Below are 14685 nucleotides of genomic sequence, written 5' to 3'. Positions count from 1 at the left end.
TGGCATCATGGTAACGTTCCTATGTCTTGGACAGAGGTCAAGGCTCAAGTGCCTCCTGATCCAGCACTATGTCATAATATGTCTGAACAGGTTGATTTATTTTTAAATTGAGAGGGAAGAGAATATAGTGTTGCATGGGTCATGCTTAACTTTAATGAAGCGTGCAAGAGGGCATGCAGGAGCAGTGCCAAGAGGAGCACCAGGTATACTTGCAAATGAGGTGTCAACCTGTGAAATTACAACGCAAGACTATTTGCACTGTTGGCAGTATAGGGAGCATACAATTGACTGAGCTAAGTGGTCCCACAATCCCTGGAACACATCTAACTGCCAGATCCAGTTGTGAATGATAGTGGACAATTAAACAATCACTCTAGAGGAGGATGCTCCATCCTCAAAGATGGGGATTCTAGCAGAAAAATACAGAAGAAAAGAGTGAAGTATTTGCAACAATCTTCAACCAGAAGTGACAAGTGGATCATCCATCTTGGTCTGCTCCTGAGGTCTTCAACATCACAGATTTCAATGCAGTTCATTTTGTGTGATATCAAGGAACACCTGAAGGTGTTGGATACTACAAAATCTATGGGCCCTGACAAAATTCCGGCAACAGTACTGAAGAGGTGGGCCCAACAAATAGGCATGATCCTAGTCAAGCTGTTCCACTGTAGTGGCATTTAGCTGGAAATGTGGAAAATTTCCCAGGTACGTCCTGTCCATAAAAGGCAGGAGAAATCCAACCCAGCCAATTTCCACACTATCAATCTATCTCAATCATTCTCAAAGTGATACAAGATGCCAAAAACAACAGTATTGTGATACGCTGTCAACAATAACCTTCTCATTGATGCTTAGTTTGGATTCTGCCAGGCCTACCCAGCTCCTGACCTCATCACAGCATGTGTCCAAACATGGATAAAAGCTGAACTCAAGAGGGGAGGTAAGAGTAACTGCCCTTGAGTAATTATGGCATCAGGATCACTTGAAAAGACAGTGGGAGTCAGAGGGAAAATTTTCTGCTAGTTGAAGTCAGTCCCAAGACATCACTGTAGGAGTTCCTCAGGACAGTGTCCTAGGCCCAATCATTTTCTGCAGCTTCATTAATGACCTTCACTCCACCACAAGATCAGAAGTGGGGATTTTGTTGGTGTCTGCACAAAGTTCAGCACTATTCAAAACTAATCAGATAAGGAAGCAACCCATGTACAAATGCAGAAAGGCCTGGACAACATTTAGGCTTAGACTGATGTGGCAAGTTACATTTGCATCACACATATGCTAGGCAATGATCATCTCCAACAAGAAAGGATCTAACCATTGCCCTTGCTGTTGAGTGGTAAACCTCCCACTATCAGCATTCTGGGGAATATTGTTGACCAGAAACAAGATTGGACTGGGGTCATACAAATATTGTGGCTAAAAAAGACAGGTCACAGGCTGGAATTCTGTGGCAACTAATTTGCCTCATGTCTCCTCAAAGCCTGTCCACCACCAACAATGCACAAATCATAAGTGTGATGGATTATTTCCCACTTGCCTGGATGAGTACTCATCTAACTAGATTCAAGAAGCTTAACCGCATCCACAACAGAGCAGCTTACTTGATTGACACCCCATCTAACAACTTCAACATAGACTCCATCCATTACCGATGAACAATAAAAACAGTATATATCATCTATAAGATGCACTGCCATAACTCATCAAGGCTTCTTAGACAACATGTTCCAAACCTGCAACAGCTACCACCGAGAAGGACAAGGGCAGCAGATATATGGGAACACTACCACTTGCAAGTTCTCCTCTAAGCCATACACCATCCTAACTTGGAAATATATGACCACTTTCTTCAGGGCAATTAGTGATGGACAATGACTCCTGACCCAGCCAGTGACACTGACTTCAAATGAACAAATTATTCTTAAAAATGTCTGGGAAATCAATACCGAAATCAACTGTAGACTCTCAGCTAGAATGGGGAATATCATTGGGACAAATGCTGCTTTTTCAGCCTATATGCTCTTTATTGATATGTTTCAAAACTACAAATTTCATATAAAACCAAGAAAATCATTGAGCTGAATTCAAACATTTGGACCAGAGATGTGCCATAACACATCTGATGAGGTTAACTGAAAGTAGGGATCTTGTGGCACAATAGTGGTGTCCCTATCTCAAGTCTGAAGTCTCGAGTTCAAAGTCCTACTTGTTCCAGAGGTATGTGTCATAATATATTTGACCAGGTTAATTAAAACATCCACAGCATAATTGTTTACAAACTCAGTAGCTGTAACACTTTTTTGGGCCTTTGGGAGGCTCAGAATCTATCCACTGTGAGCTAATGGACTGTTGTCATTTTCTCTTGCACCTTCTTCCAGTAACACAACCTAAGCCTCCCTCTGATCTCTTACAACAAAATCACACAGGCTTGCTATCAGGCAGACTTTAGAACAGGTCACAATACCAACTTCATTTACCCTAAATTTAAAGGTAAATTTCCAAAATAATCTTACAAACCTCACAACGGTAACAGAACATTCATTGATGTTGACTTGATGTCAGCAGTCACTGTAATATGATGATCTGCACAATGTTGATTTTCAACCCTTTCACCTTGTCAATTCTAATTTATGTCTTTCATCTCCCACAGATCCTTGAAGCATCATGCAGGAACTGGTGCCAGAGGAGAATGAAGATTCCTCAGAGAAGGTCGTGTACTCTGAGGAAGCATTGTAATATGAATTATGTACCCCCACCAACATCAAACACACAGATATTGTTTGGGCCTTTAAGACAACTTGTTGTATGGTGAGTAGGAGACCTGTGTTAGAGATGGATTCAGCAGTGGGGAGGCTCCATTTGAAGGCACAGAACTCTCCCATATCTGTTCAGCCAGTTACAGATGTTGAACCTTGCAAGTTAGTGATAAAGAAAATTATGTTGCTGCAGCAGAAGACAATGTGCGAGATTCTGCCAGCACCACCAGAGGCACTTAACAACGTTGGAGAATGCAGAAGTCTAAATGCCATGATGACTCATCATTTGTGCTGATGTAGGGAATGGCCACCTGCATGGTGAATCAGGCATGACGGATGAGAAAAAAAAAACAATGGATATCAATGAAAGGAATAAATTGCTGACTACGGGACTAGTTTGTGCTAGGGCTGCGGATGGTCACAATGCGTTCAGTTCTGGTTGCCACATAGCTGACCAACCTCAGATCAGCTGAAGTTATCTTGGATGACTTTGTTCTAGAAGGGAAATTTGTGCCTGTAGACTCTCTGGCCCATTCAGTCTCCACCTTCTTCTCTTGTGACAGCTTCTTTTGCTTGTCCTGCTTCATGGATCCATTGTTTGGAGGGACTGTAAACTGAAATTGAACTTGGACTGCAATTGATCTGAAATACCTGAAGTATTTTGCACCTTGAAACTTAAGTGGTGTATAACTCTTGAGCTGTGCAATACAATGTTGCTTTCTGGAGCAGTGAGAGGGAGAATTTGAGTCTTTTGAGTTAAGGAAATTCTGCCTGATGACAACTCTCTGATGCTGCAGAATGTTGAAGCCTGGAGTAGGAGGAAAACATCCCCAGAGCTTGCAAACAGAAAGCATTCATCTCTCTCTGTGTGTCTCACTCACCGTGGGAAATATACAGAAAAGCAAGAAAGCTTAAAAATAAAGAAAAGACCACACAATCAACAATTAAATCAAAGAGAGGCACTCATGTTTGAGTCAACAGCGTGTCATCTGTGCTGAAAATCAAAAAATAAGACTGTATGAGACAATTTAACCCACTCTTGAAATCTGGTCTTGTAATCTTCAGAATCTTGTTCCTTATTTTTCCATTTATGGTAGTTGCGTCCAATTGCATGTCCTTTGTCTGTCTTAACCATGAATGGGTATTGAGAGTTTTGAAGGGATATAATTAAGTTGCATAGTATAGATTAGAAATCTTTTCTTTCCCCTGCACTTTTGTTAAAGTTGTATATCACAATTACCGACAAAATCTGATGTGAATTGCTTTTGACTGAATAATAGTCAGTCAGGCAAATTAGTTGCCTTGATGGTTTCATTGAAATTTTATACATTTTGGGATGATTGTGGAACAGTGGAGCACAATTTTCGAAACATTCCTTCTATTCAAGTCATGACACTTTCTCCCTGCTGCAGTTCCAGTCTGCTCTAATGTCTTAGGCTAGGCAACATTCAATTTTAAAATATTTGGAATTAAAATATTCTAATAAAGACCATGCAACCATTGATGATTGTTGCAAAAACCCATCTGGTTCACTGATGGCCATTAGGGAATGAGATCTTCAGTCCTTACCTGGTCAGGCCTACATGAGACTCCAGATCCACAATAATGTGGTTGACTCTTAAATGCCCTCTAAAATAGCCTGGCAAGTCACTCAGTTCATGGGCAATTAGGGATGGGTATAAATTGCCAGCTTTTCTAACAACACCCACACCCCATGCAAGAATAAAAACAAAGCACAGCATATGGTTATCATTCTAGAAACTCTTACTGTTGCATATTGAAGGATACCCACAAATCTGCCTAGGCACCAGAGTTACATCATTTGCATTTCAATAGCTTCCTTAATGGCCATACTTACGCACACATGGTTTCTGCTGAAACCTTGCTGGGCATCAGTGATAGGCATTCTCAGCAGTCACATCCATGGAGGGGTAGCCCTTATCTTCATAGATTTATTCATTGACCCTACTTGGATCTATAGAGATCTGTGAGAAACTTGACTGATAATGAATGAAAATATCATGGTAGCTTTGTGGTGTCTTGCATAGACATTCATTATAATCTTTAAGTAGTTACAATTAGCAGAACATCTGTAAACTTTAAGTAGTTACATATTAGCAGAACATCAATGGAGTTGAAGAAATTCTGCATTGTGCCATTTTTGACTACTATTGATCATGTGTGATTACCTGGTCCACCAGAAAGGAGGTAGGTTAAGAAGCTGCAAATATCAGCAAAATCTTAACATGAAAATCTGCATCTTCTGAGGCAAGAGTGTTCAGACACATTCATAAAACTAATCCACTGCCTCTATACTCTGTGTTGAGTATTGTTTTCTCCAAGCTGGAGATCTCTGATCATTCCTTCTGTTCTATGGAGAGTGAAGTGGCTAAGGAGAAAGTTTCTGCTGCTCTTGCTGCTGTTTCTCCTTCAATTCTTACCTCAGGCCCAAGGTAAAGCTACTGTTCTGATCTGAAGGTGACAGCTGAGAAGAGTGAGTCAAAGGCACAAACAAATCATGGTCATCAAAATGGCCACCAAAGTTTTGAAAACCATCTCCACAAGGATTGTAGCAGTACAGGCAGAAAACCTATTACTAAGTTTTCTTTGAGGTAATGATGTATGAGCAATAAATGCAACCTTTCCAGCACATTCAAAAAACAATTTCTTTTAAGTGTAAGATTTCTAAAGCATTGTTGGAATATACAGAAATAGAAGATTCCATTGATCATGTTTGAATAAGTTCTGTTAAAAAAAGGAACTATTGTATACTTATAAATAATTCATTCCTGCCTTCAAGTAATTTAAGCTGTCACATTGATATTTTTTTTAGTAATAAATATGTTTCCTCCCAATTTTGAGGTTGCACTCTTTCAGTTTATATGTCCTTTTGAGTGACATTATCCATTTTAATGTTCCATATCGTACTGTTTTAAGTTGAAACCCTTAACATAATAAGAAGGGGACAATTCTGAGATTCAAAGTGAAAATTTTCTTTTATTCAGTCACATGATGTGAATGTCACTGATTTCACCAGCTTTTGTTTCCCATATTAATTGCCCATGAAAAGATGACAGAGAGCTGCCTTCTTGAACCATTGTAGACTGTGTGGTGCATGTACACTCGTAGTGATGTCTGGGAGGAAGTTTCATTCAGCAAAAGTGATATGATAATACATGATAGTGATAGTGTGTGGCTTGTAGGGGAAATTGCAGGTGGTAGTGCTCCCATATGTCTGCTGACCTTGTCCTTTCAAGATGGTACTGGTTGTAGTTTACAGATACTATCATAGGAGCTTTGGTGATTTCCTACAGTGCAACTTGCAGAAGGTACATGCTGCTGCCGCTGTGCATTAGTGATGAAGAGAGTGGTTGTTTAAAGTGTTGTACGATATGCCAATTAAAGTGGCACCTTTACCCGGTGTGGTGTTGAGCATCTGGAATGTTGCTGGAGCTGCACTCATCCAGCCAAGTGGAAAATATGCCTTCATACTCCTGACTTGTGTCTTGGAAGTCTTGGACCAGTTTTGTGGAGTCAGAAGGTGAGCTACTAGCTATAGAATTCCCAGTCTCTTATATAGACCAGTCAGTTTTTGTTCAATGGAAGCTTCCATAATGTTGATAGTAGTGGATTCAGTAATGGTAATGCCACTGAATATCAAAAGGAGATGGTTAGACATTCTCTTGTTGTAGATTGTCATGGCCTGAAACTTGTGCGGCAGAAATGTTACTTGCCATGAATCAGCCCAAGCCCAAACACTGACTGCTTCAGTATCTGAAGAGGTACGAAAGACATTGAACATCATGCAATCATCAGTGAATATCACTACTTCTACTTCATGATGGAACGAAGGCTATTGCGACAGCAAAGATAGTTGAGGTAAAAACACTAACCTGAGGAATTACAGCAACATCTTAGACTGAACGTTTTACCTCTAACAACCAGAAACTAATGTCTTTGTCCTAGGCATGACTCCAACCAGCAGGGAGTTTACCCTTGATTCCCACTGATATCAGTTTTGTAAGGCCTCCTTGATGTGTCACTTGGTCAAATTCTGCTTCAATGTTTGGGACAGTCATTTTCATCTGACCTCTTAAGCTACAAGGCAAGTAGTAATTCATCAGTTGAGGGAGGACAGCAGGCAGTAATCAGCAGGAGGTTTCCTTGCACATGTTGCCAAGATACCACAAGAAGGGTTTAGAGTGATACGGATCAAATACTGGCAAACAGGACTGGATTAACTTAGGATATCTGGTCGGCATGGATGAGTCGGACTGAAGGGTTTGTTCCCGTCCCGTACAATTCTATGACTAGGGTCTATGAAGTAATGGGGTCCAAAGTTAATGTTGAGGGTTCCCAGAGCAACTCACTTCCAGCTGTGCTGTGCTGCAAACCCTGATGTGTCTGCCCTGCCAGTGGGATGCAACATAGCTTGCAATGGTGATGGTGGTGTCTTGGACCTTGGCTCTAAGGTACATTTCTGTGAGTATGACTATGTTGGCTTTTGCTGTGGGAAAGCTCTCCCAGTTTTAACACTTTAGTAAGGAAGACTGCAGCATCAATAGAGTTTGGAGTACCATTGTCATTTCATGTGCCTATATTTGATGCTGGGTGGTCTGTCCGGTTTCATTCCTATTTGACTTCATTGCATTTTTGATACTACGGAGCAGCTTGCTGAACATTTCACAAGCATTTCACAGGCAACCACATTTCTCAGGGTCTGGACTTACATATTGACCAGATCAGGCAAGGACTGCATATTCCATTCCCAAAAAAAAAAATGAGTGGACCAAATGGTTTTTTACGACAAACAATGGTTTCATGATCACTATTTGTGAGGCTGGATTTTGTTTTTTAAATTACAGAGTTTTCGATTGATTTTAAATTCAACCAACTGGCATGATGGGTCTTGATCCCATGTCCGTAGAGTATTAGCCTGAGTCTCTAAATTATTACCCCCAAAATGGAAACTAAGTAACAACTGCTGCTGATACAATACTGTGGCTAGGTAATAAAGACATTTCTGGAGAAGGATTCCACTCAAAGTATTAACTCATATTTCTCTTCAGATTCTGATAGCACATCTATCATTTCCCAGCATTTTCTATTTTTATTTGGAAATTCGACATTGATTTTATGACGTCCTTTTAAGTTTATTTAGAAATGCTTGAATTGTGCTAAGTTGTGCCAAAACCTGTGTCTGAGCAATGCACAGAATACTAAACATTACTTTGATTTATTCCAAAACAGGGCAGGTCAACCTTTCACAAACATTCCGGCAGCTAATTAAGGAGTAGAGTCTGAAAATCTATGGGAAGAGACATTAGCTCCTGTCTTCAAAAAAATGGCTTTTGGTAAAGCGGAGAAAAGAGGAAAATTAAAAACAGATGTCTACGTAAAACTTACACCAAAGAAGCAGGTCAGTTGCCTGAGCTAGTTTGTGGCACTGCTAGATGAAAACCTGGCGAATCTTGCAAAGAGCTCAGTTTTTACCAAACAAAAAGAAAATACTGAAATAAAAACAAATCAACAAGTGCTGGAGAAACTCAACAGGTCTGGCAGCATCTGTGAAGAGAGAGACAATTAATGTTTCAAAATCAAAGATTCTTCTTCATAGCTGAAGGGGGCTGGAAAGTGTTGCTTTTTATGCTGTTGACACGAGGGGAGGAGGACTAAGTGGAACAGTAATGGGGATGCCCGGAGTAAAAGGTTAATTGAGTGCCACTGATAGATAGATAAGTAATTGAAGGATAGGTGTAAATGATAGGTGTCAATTACAAAAGAGAGGTCAGATCTGCTGAAAGCAAACCCATGATATGATATACTAGAGAAAGGGGTATAAACAAAATGGGGGACAGTATTTATGTTCTGAAGTTGTGGAACTCAAGGTTGAGTCCTGAAGGCCAAGGTACATATGGAGAAAATAAGGTACTGTTCCTCCAGCTTAGTGTAAAAAAATTAAACTTTTTTTTTAATTTGGTCTTTGCTAGAACCCTGTAGCAGGTGTAGGACAGAAACATTAGTGTGGGACCAAGATGATGTTTTGAAATGACAAATAACTAGAAGAATAGGGTCATTCTTATCAAATGAATTGAGTGTTCCATAAAATGGTCACCCAGGCTGGTGAACCTCCACTGCACCCCCATTATAGCAAGTATATCATTCCAGGGGTGAGAAGACCAGAATAACACACAATACTGCAGGTCCAATCTCAACAGTCTATTCAACTGAAGCCAGACATCTTTGTTCTTGTATTTATATCCACTTGAAATCCACTTTGCCTTCTGAATTGCCATCTACATCCCAGCTTACAATGATTTATGAAAAAGGACACAGAACTACATTTAGGCACCCAATCCTTCCCCATTTAAGAAATACTCTGCAGTTTTGTTCTTCCCATCAAAGTCAATAACTGAACACATCCACATTATATTCCATCTGCTGTTCTTGGCCATTCAGTCTGTCTAAAACCCCATGAAGCCTCTTTGTATCCTCCTCAGGACTCACATTCCCACCCAGGTTTATATTTTCGCAAGCTTGGAAATATTACAGTTGGAACACGGATCCAAATCACTGATATAGATTGAGAACTGCTGGGACCTACTGGTCACAGGTAGCCAGCAGGCCCATGTATTTCTACTCCGCTTTCTGTCTGTTAACAAATCCTCAGTCCATTTTAATATATTATCCATAATTGCACGTGCTTTAATTTTGTTTTCTAACCTGTGTGGGACTTTATCAAAAGCCTTCTGAGAATCCTAATACACTACATTCACTGGTCCTGCTTACCAACTCTGCAAGCAACATCCTTGAAAATCTCTTCAGGTCTGTCAAACATGATTTCCCCTTCATAAATCAGACAATTGTTTCCTGAATATCCAATAGTCACATTTTTATAATAAAGTCTATATAACTGGTAAGTTTGCAGATGACATGAAAATTGAGGGTATTATTGGTAGGGAGGAGGATGGTCTCAGGCCTCAGTCTGCTATTGATCAACTGGTAAATTAGGTAGAGGATTGGCAGATGGAATATAATCCTGATGCGTGCGATGCGATGCATTTTGGGAGGCCTAAAAGGCAAGGATATAAACAATGAACGGTAGGTCCCTATGGAGGTATGGAGGAACAAAGGGACCTTTGGTGTACAAGTCCATAGATCCCTGAAGGAGTTGGAACAGGTAGACAGGATGGTGAAGAAGGCATATCGAGCGCTTGCCTTCACTAGCCATGGTGTAGAATATAGAAGCAAGAAAGTTTTGTTCTAAGTTTATAAAACATTAGTTAGGCCACAGATGGAATACTGTGTGCATTTCTGGTCAGAACACAATTGTAAGAATGTGAAGGGGTTGCAGGGGAGGTTCACTGTGATGAAAACTCTAGTTTAGTTCAGTTTCTGGTCAATAGCAGGTGTTTGAGTGTTGGCAATCCCACTGAATGCCAAGGGGTAATCGTTACATTCCCTCTTGTTGGTGTTGGTCATTGCCTGGCAATGTGATGTGAATGTTACTTGCCAAGTAACATAACTTGGGCTTGTCAACCCAAGCTTGAATATTGTTCGGGTCTTCCTGCATTTGGACATGGACTGCTTCAGTAACTTGAGGGATCACAAGTGGTGTTGAACATTGTACAATGAAAATCCTTACTTCCACCTTATGATGGAGGGAGGTGATTGATGAAGCAGTTGGAGATGATTGAGCTGAGGACATTACCCTAAGGAACTCCTGTAGAGGTGTCTTGGAGCTGAGATAACTAACTTTCAACAACCAGAACCATCTTGCTTTGTGCTAGATATGATTCCAACCAGTGGAGAATTATCACTCCGATTCCTATTGACTCATTTTGTTAAGGTTCCTTGATGTCTAATCAGTAAAGTATAGCTTTCATGTCAAGGCAGTCATTTTCCCCTTACCTTTGGAATTCAGCTCCTTTGTTCATATTTAAATCATGGCTGTAGTGAGGTCAGGAGCTGACTGACCCTGGCAGAACCCAAACTGAGCGTCAGGGGGCAGGTTATCCCGAAGCAAATGCTGCTTGACAGCTCTGTGGATGACACCTGCCAACACTCAACTGATGATCAATGATGGGTTGATAATTGGCTGGGTTGGATTTGGCCTGCTTTTTGTGTACAGGACATGCTTGAACAATTTTCTAAATAATCATTCATGCCAGAGTTATAGATGTACTGGAACAGCTTGTCTACGAGCACAGTGTGTCTGCAGCATATATGCAATATCCAGCGCCCCCAGCCATTTCTTGATCTTATGTGGTGTGAATTGAATTGGCCAAAGACTGGCATCTGTGCTTCTATGCACCTCTGCCTCAAGATTGTTGCAAATGCTTCAGTCTTATCTTTTGAACTGATATGCTGGACACTCTATCACTGAGGATGGGGATATTTGTGGAGCCTCCTGTTCCAATGAGTTGTTTAATTGTCTGCCACCATTCACAACTGGATGTGGCAGGACTGCAGAGCTTAGTTCTAATTCGTTGAGTGGGGTGTTTGTCTTCACAAGGACTGTGTGGTAATGACTCCTATTGATAATATCAGGCCAAGATGCTTCTACATCAGGCATATTGGTGAGGATAAGGTCAAGTATGTTTATCCTTCTTTGTGATTCCCTCATCAACTGCTATAGACCCAACTTAGCTGCTATGACTACCAATTCGATCAGTAGTGGTCCTGCTGAGTCGGTCTTGGTGATAAACATTGAAGTATCCCACCCAGAGTACATTCTGCACTTTTGCGACCCTCAGTGCCTCCTCCAAGTGACATTCAACATGCAGGAGCACTGATTCATCAGCCGTGGGAGGACATGACATGGTAAGGAGGTTTCTTTGCCCATATTTGACCTGATGTAATGAGATTTCATGGGTTCTAGAGTAAATATTAAGAACCCCCAGGGCAAATGTGAAATGGTTATGGTGTTGGAGCAGTGTGTGTAATTTCCTGCGATTCCTTAATGATTTTATGAGTATGACTATGTGAAGATACTGCTTGACTAAACTGTGAGATAGCTCTCTCAATTTTAGCACAAGTCCCAAGGTGTTGGAATGGACTACTTTGCAGGGTCAACAGGAATGCATTTGGTGTTGTTGTTTCTGGTGCCTATATCAATGGTAGGTGACTTATCCCGGTTGCTTCCTTTTTTGAGGCATTTAGCAATTAATATAATTGAATAACTTGGTAGGCCATTTTAGAAGGCAGTTAAGCATTTAGGCATTGCTTTAGGTCTGGTGTCATATGTAGGCCAGACCAAGTAAACATGGCAGTTTTCCTTCCCTAAATAGACATTGATAAACCAACTGGGCTTTAACAAAAAGCGATAACGATTTCATAGATAATTAATTCAAGATGGCGGCGCTAGCATGGTAGGGAGTGTTAGGGCTCCTGAACAGGCCACATGTTTCTCTCTCTCGCTCTATCTCTATCTCTCCTTTCCCACCTTTTTCTTTCTCTTTTCTTTTTTCTCATCCTGTGACATCATGGGGAAGCCAGAGCAGTGTTGGAGGGTCAACGGCGGCAGTGGTGGCAGGATCAAGAGCTCCTGGCTTCGGTAGGCCCGGAGACCAAACTCAGGAACCTAACGGATTGTCCGCTGTGATGAAGATTGGTACCCAGAGCAGGGCTGCGGTAGGCTCACATTGGCGATTCAATGGGTGGCAGAGGTGAGGTCCCACCATGGTCTGGAGGTGAGGTCCGATGCGGTTTGCTTGATGGACTGTAATGCTGAACATTTTAATTCTCCGTTTTTCTAATTTATTACTAAGATTTTGTACCTGGGTACCTTTGTACCTAAGGTGGCACAAAGGATTATAATGCTGAACTTTTTATTTCTTTACTTTTCTAATTTATTCCTAAGATACTGTACCTAGGTACCTTTGTACCTATGATGGCGCCACAAGTGGTGACTTTGTAAACTTTCCACTGCACTTATATGAATACATGTGGCAATAAACCTAATTCTAGTTCTACTCATCAGTAGACTTATAATTCCAGATTTTATTGATTTCCATTCCACTAACTGCAACTGTCTTTCCTCCACCTGTGTAAGGCTTATAACATCCCAATTGCACATATCCGCAACAAATTATGTTATTGTTGTTCCCATTTACAAATTTAGCTAAATTTTTTTGTAGGCACCTATGAATTTCTTACTTCGCTCTCATGACCAGTTTCGTATTATTCATGGATTTGAACTGCTTGAATTGTTTTCTTTAAATTATTCTCGCCACATGGGGAAAACCTGATGTAAGTGGAACTAATTCTGAGCAAAACGTCCATCAAGCCAACCTGGATTAATTCAGATGATTCATATTTTGAAATTACTTGGACTAACATTGCTTAATTCATACAATCAAAATGTGAATTGTTGAAAGAAAATTGGAACATGTAGAAAGAGTGGAACATGTACTTTAAATAATTGGCTCTTTCGACGAACACTTCAGTCAAACCAGAGCCAACTCTCCTTTTTGGTCTTATTTTTAATACCTACAATTATTAGTCTTGTTGTTTTATAATTGAATCTGCAAGTATTTTGAGGAATTGTTTTAAAGTCTCAAGAGATTCAGATGATGGTAGAGTAGAGACAGATCTATTGTATTTAAATTTCAAGTCATTATATGTGTAGCCAAACACTAAAAAAAACTTTGTGTGGGTCAAAAGCACTCAGTGAAGCTTTAAGTCATAAAGTAACAGTGCATATCCTGGTATTCCTAATGAAAACAAAATCCCTAATCCTGTACATGGACTGCTGTACAAATGTATACTTGCACATTTGGTTCAGTTAGAGATAACATAAAATGAAGAAATAAATTTGGCATGAACAGGAAATGGTGCTGCTATTCATTCTCATTCTAGACATGTGAATATCTGAATTTGTTTGTACAAAATTCCACAGAATTTATGAGCTAACTTCAACTATCAAGACTTTTGCATTAGGTCATGAATATGCTTTTTCTAAATCTGGTATGTCCTTTTTTTCACTTATGTCCAAACCAAATAACTGGTACCTCCAAGTTCATACTATGATAAGTGTTGAACATCAGATTACTAATACAGTTTTTTTAAAATTACAGGCCTAACCCCATACTGTTAATTATGCAGTGCCCCAAGGATATATCACAGTCTACTCCTCTTCTTCCTTGATTATTCTGCCCCCCCAACAAGGTCAATTGAAGATAGGATTTCATTCCCACTAGAGGCATCCAACTCCTTCTTCACTTCCCATGAACTCTCTCCTGTCTCTGTTATCAGCCTGTTAGTCCAACGTCCACTTCTGGATGTGATGCAATCTTCTTCACTTAACACTGCAAAGGATAAAGTCATTATCTTGAGTTAACCATCAGCTCCTAACATTCACTTCTGATTTAATCCCCTCCCAGGCCTATGTCTGAGGTTGAAGCTGATAGGAACTCCCTTCTGTGCCCTTTATGGCGCCAAGCTAAGCCCTCATCTATTATCCAATCAATCACAAAGTCCCACTTCTAAACCAACAACCATTTCTGCTCCTCCCTAAGGCTTTTTGCTGACAGCACTCACCTGTGACTTTGGCACCTCATATTTCATGAATCTGAGGCACTCCTAAATGGTCTATCAACCTCCTTTCTCAGAAACTTTATGATCTCTACTGCCTTTAGCTTAAACCACATTATTGGCAGAATCTTCTGATTTTTGAACATTTGCAGTCATTGAGACCCTTTCTGGGTTGCCACCACATGCAGGCCAGTTCAGAAATCACCTCACATTTGCTGTGCAATCAAGGTCAATGGTTGGGTTCCTAAGTCAGGAAGCTGAAGGGTGTTAGCGTCACTTGATAGATGACAGCACCTCTGGGAGAACGGAGTCCCATGAAGCAGCAAGAGTATAGAAGGGCACTTAATGATGGAGGTGCCTCAGAAACCTGCTAAAGATTTAAACATAAGGAAGA

At 40.5% G+C, this 14685-nt stretch overlaps 1 long non-coding RNA gene across 1 annotated transcript in view; it reads left to right on the top strand.

Annotated features, from left to right (window-relative positions):
- Positions 1-8012: 8012 nt before the first annotated feature.
- Positions 8013-14685, top strand: part of LOC125484038 — a 14389-nt gene continuing 7716 nt past the window's right edge. The window contains exon 1 of the long non-coding RNA XR_007262910.1: positions 8013-8175. This is a non-coding gene — a long non-coding RNA (uncharacterized LOC125484038). The remainder of the gene's footprint in view (positions 8176-14685) is intronic.

This window comes from Rhincodon typus, chromosome 9 (genome assembly GCF_021869965.1).
Source record: "Rhincodon typus isolate 14 chromosome 9, sRhiTyp1.1, whole genome shotgun sequence".
Taxonomy (NCBI): Eukaryota; Metazoa; Chordata; class Chondrichthyes; order Orectolobiformes; family Rhincodontidae; genus Rhincodon; species Rhincodon typus.
This window is presented reverse-complemented; position numbering and strand designations above follow the sequence as displayed.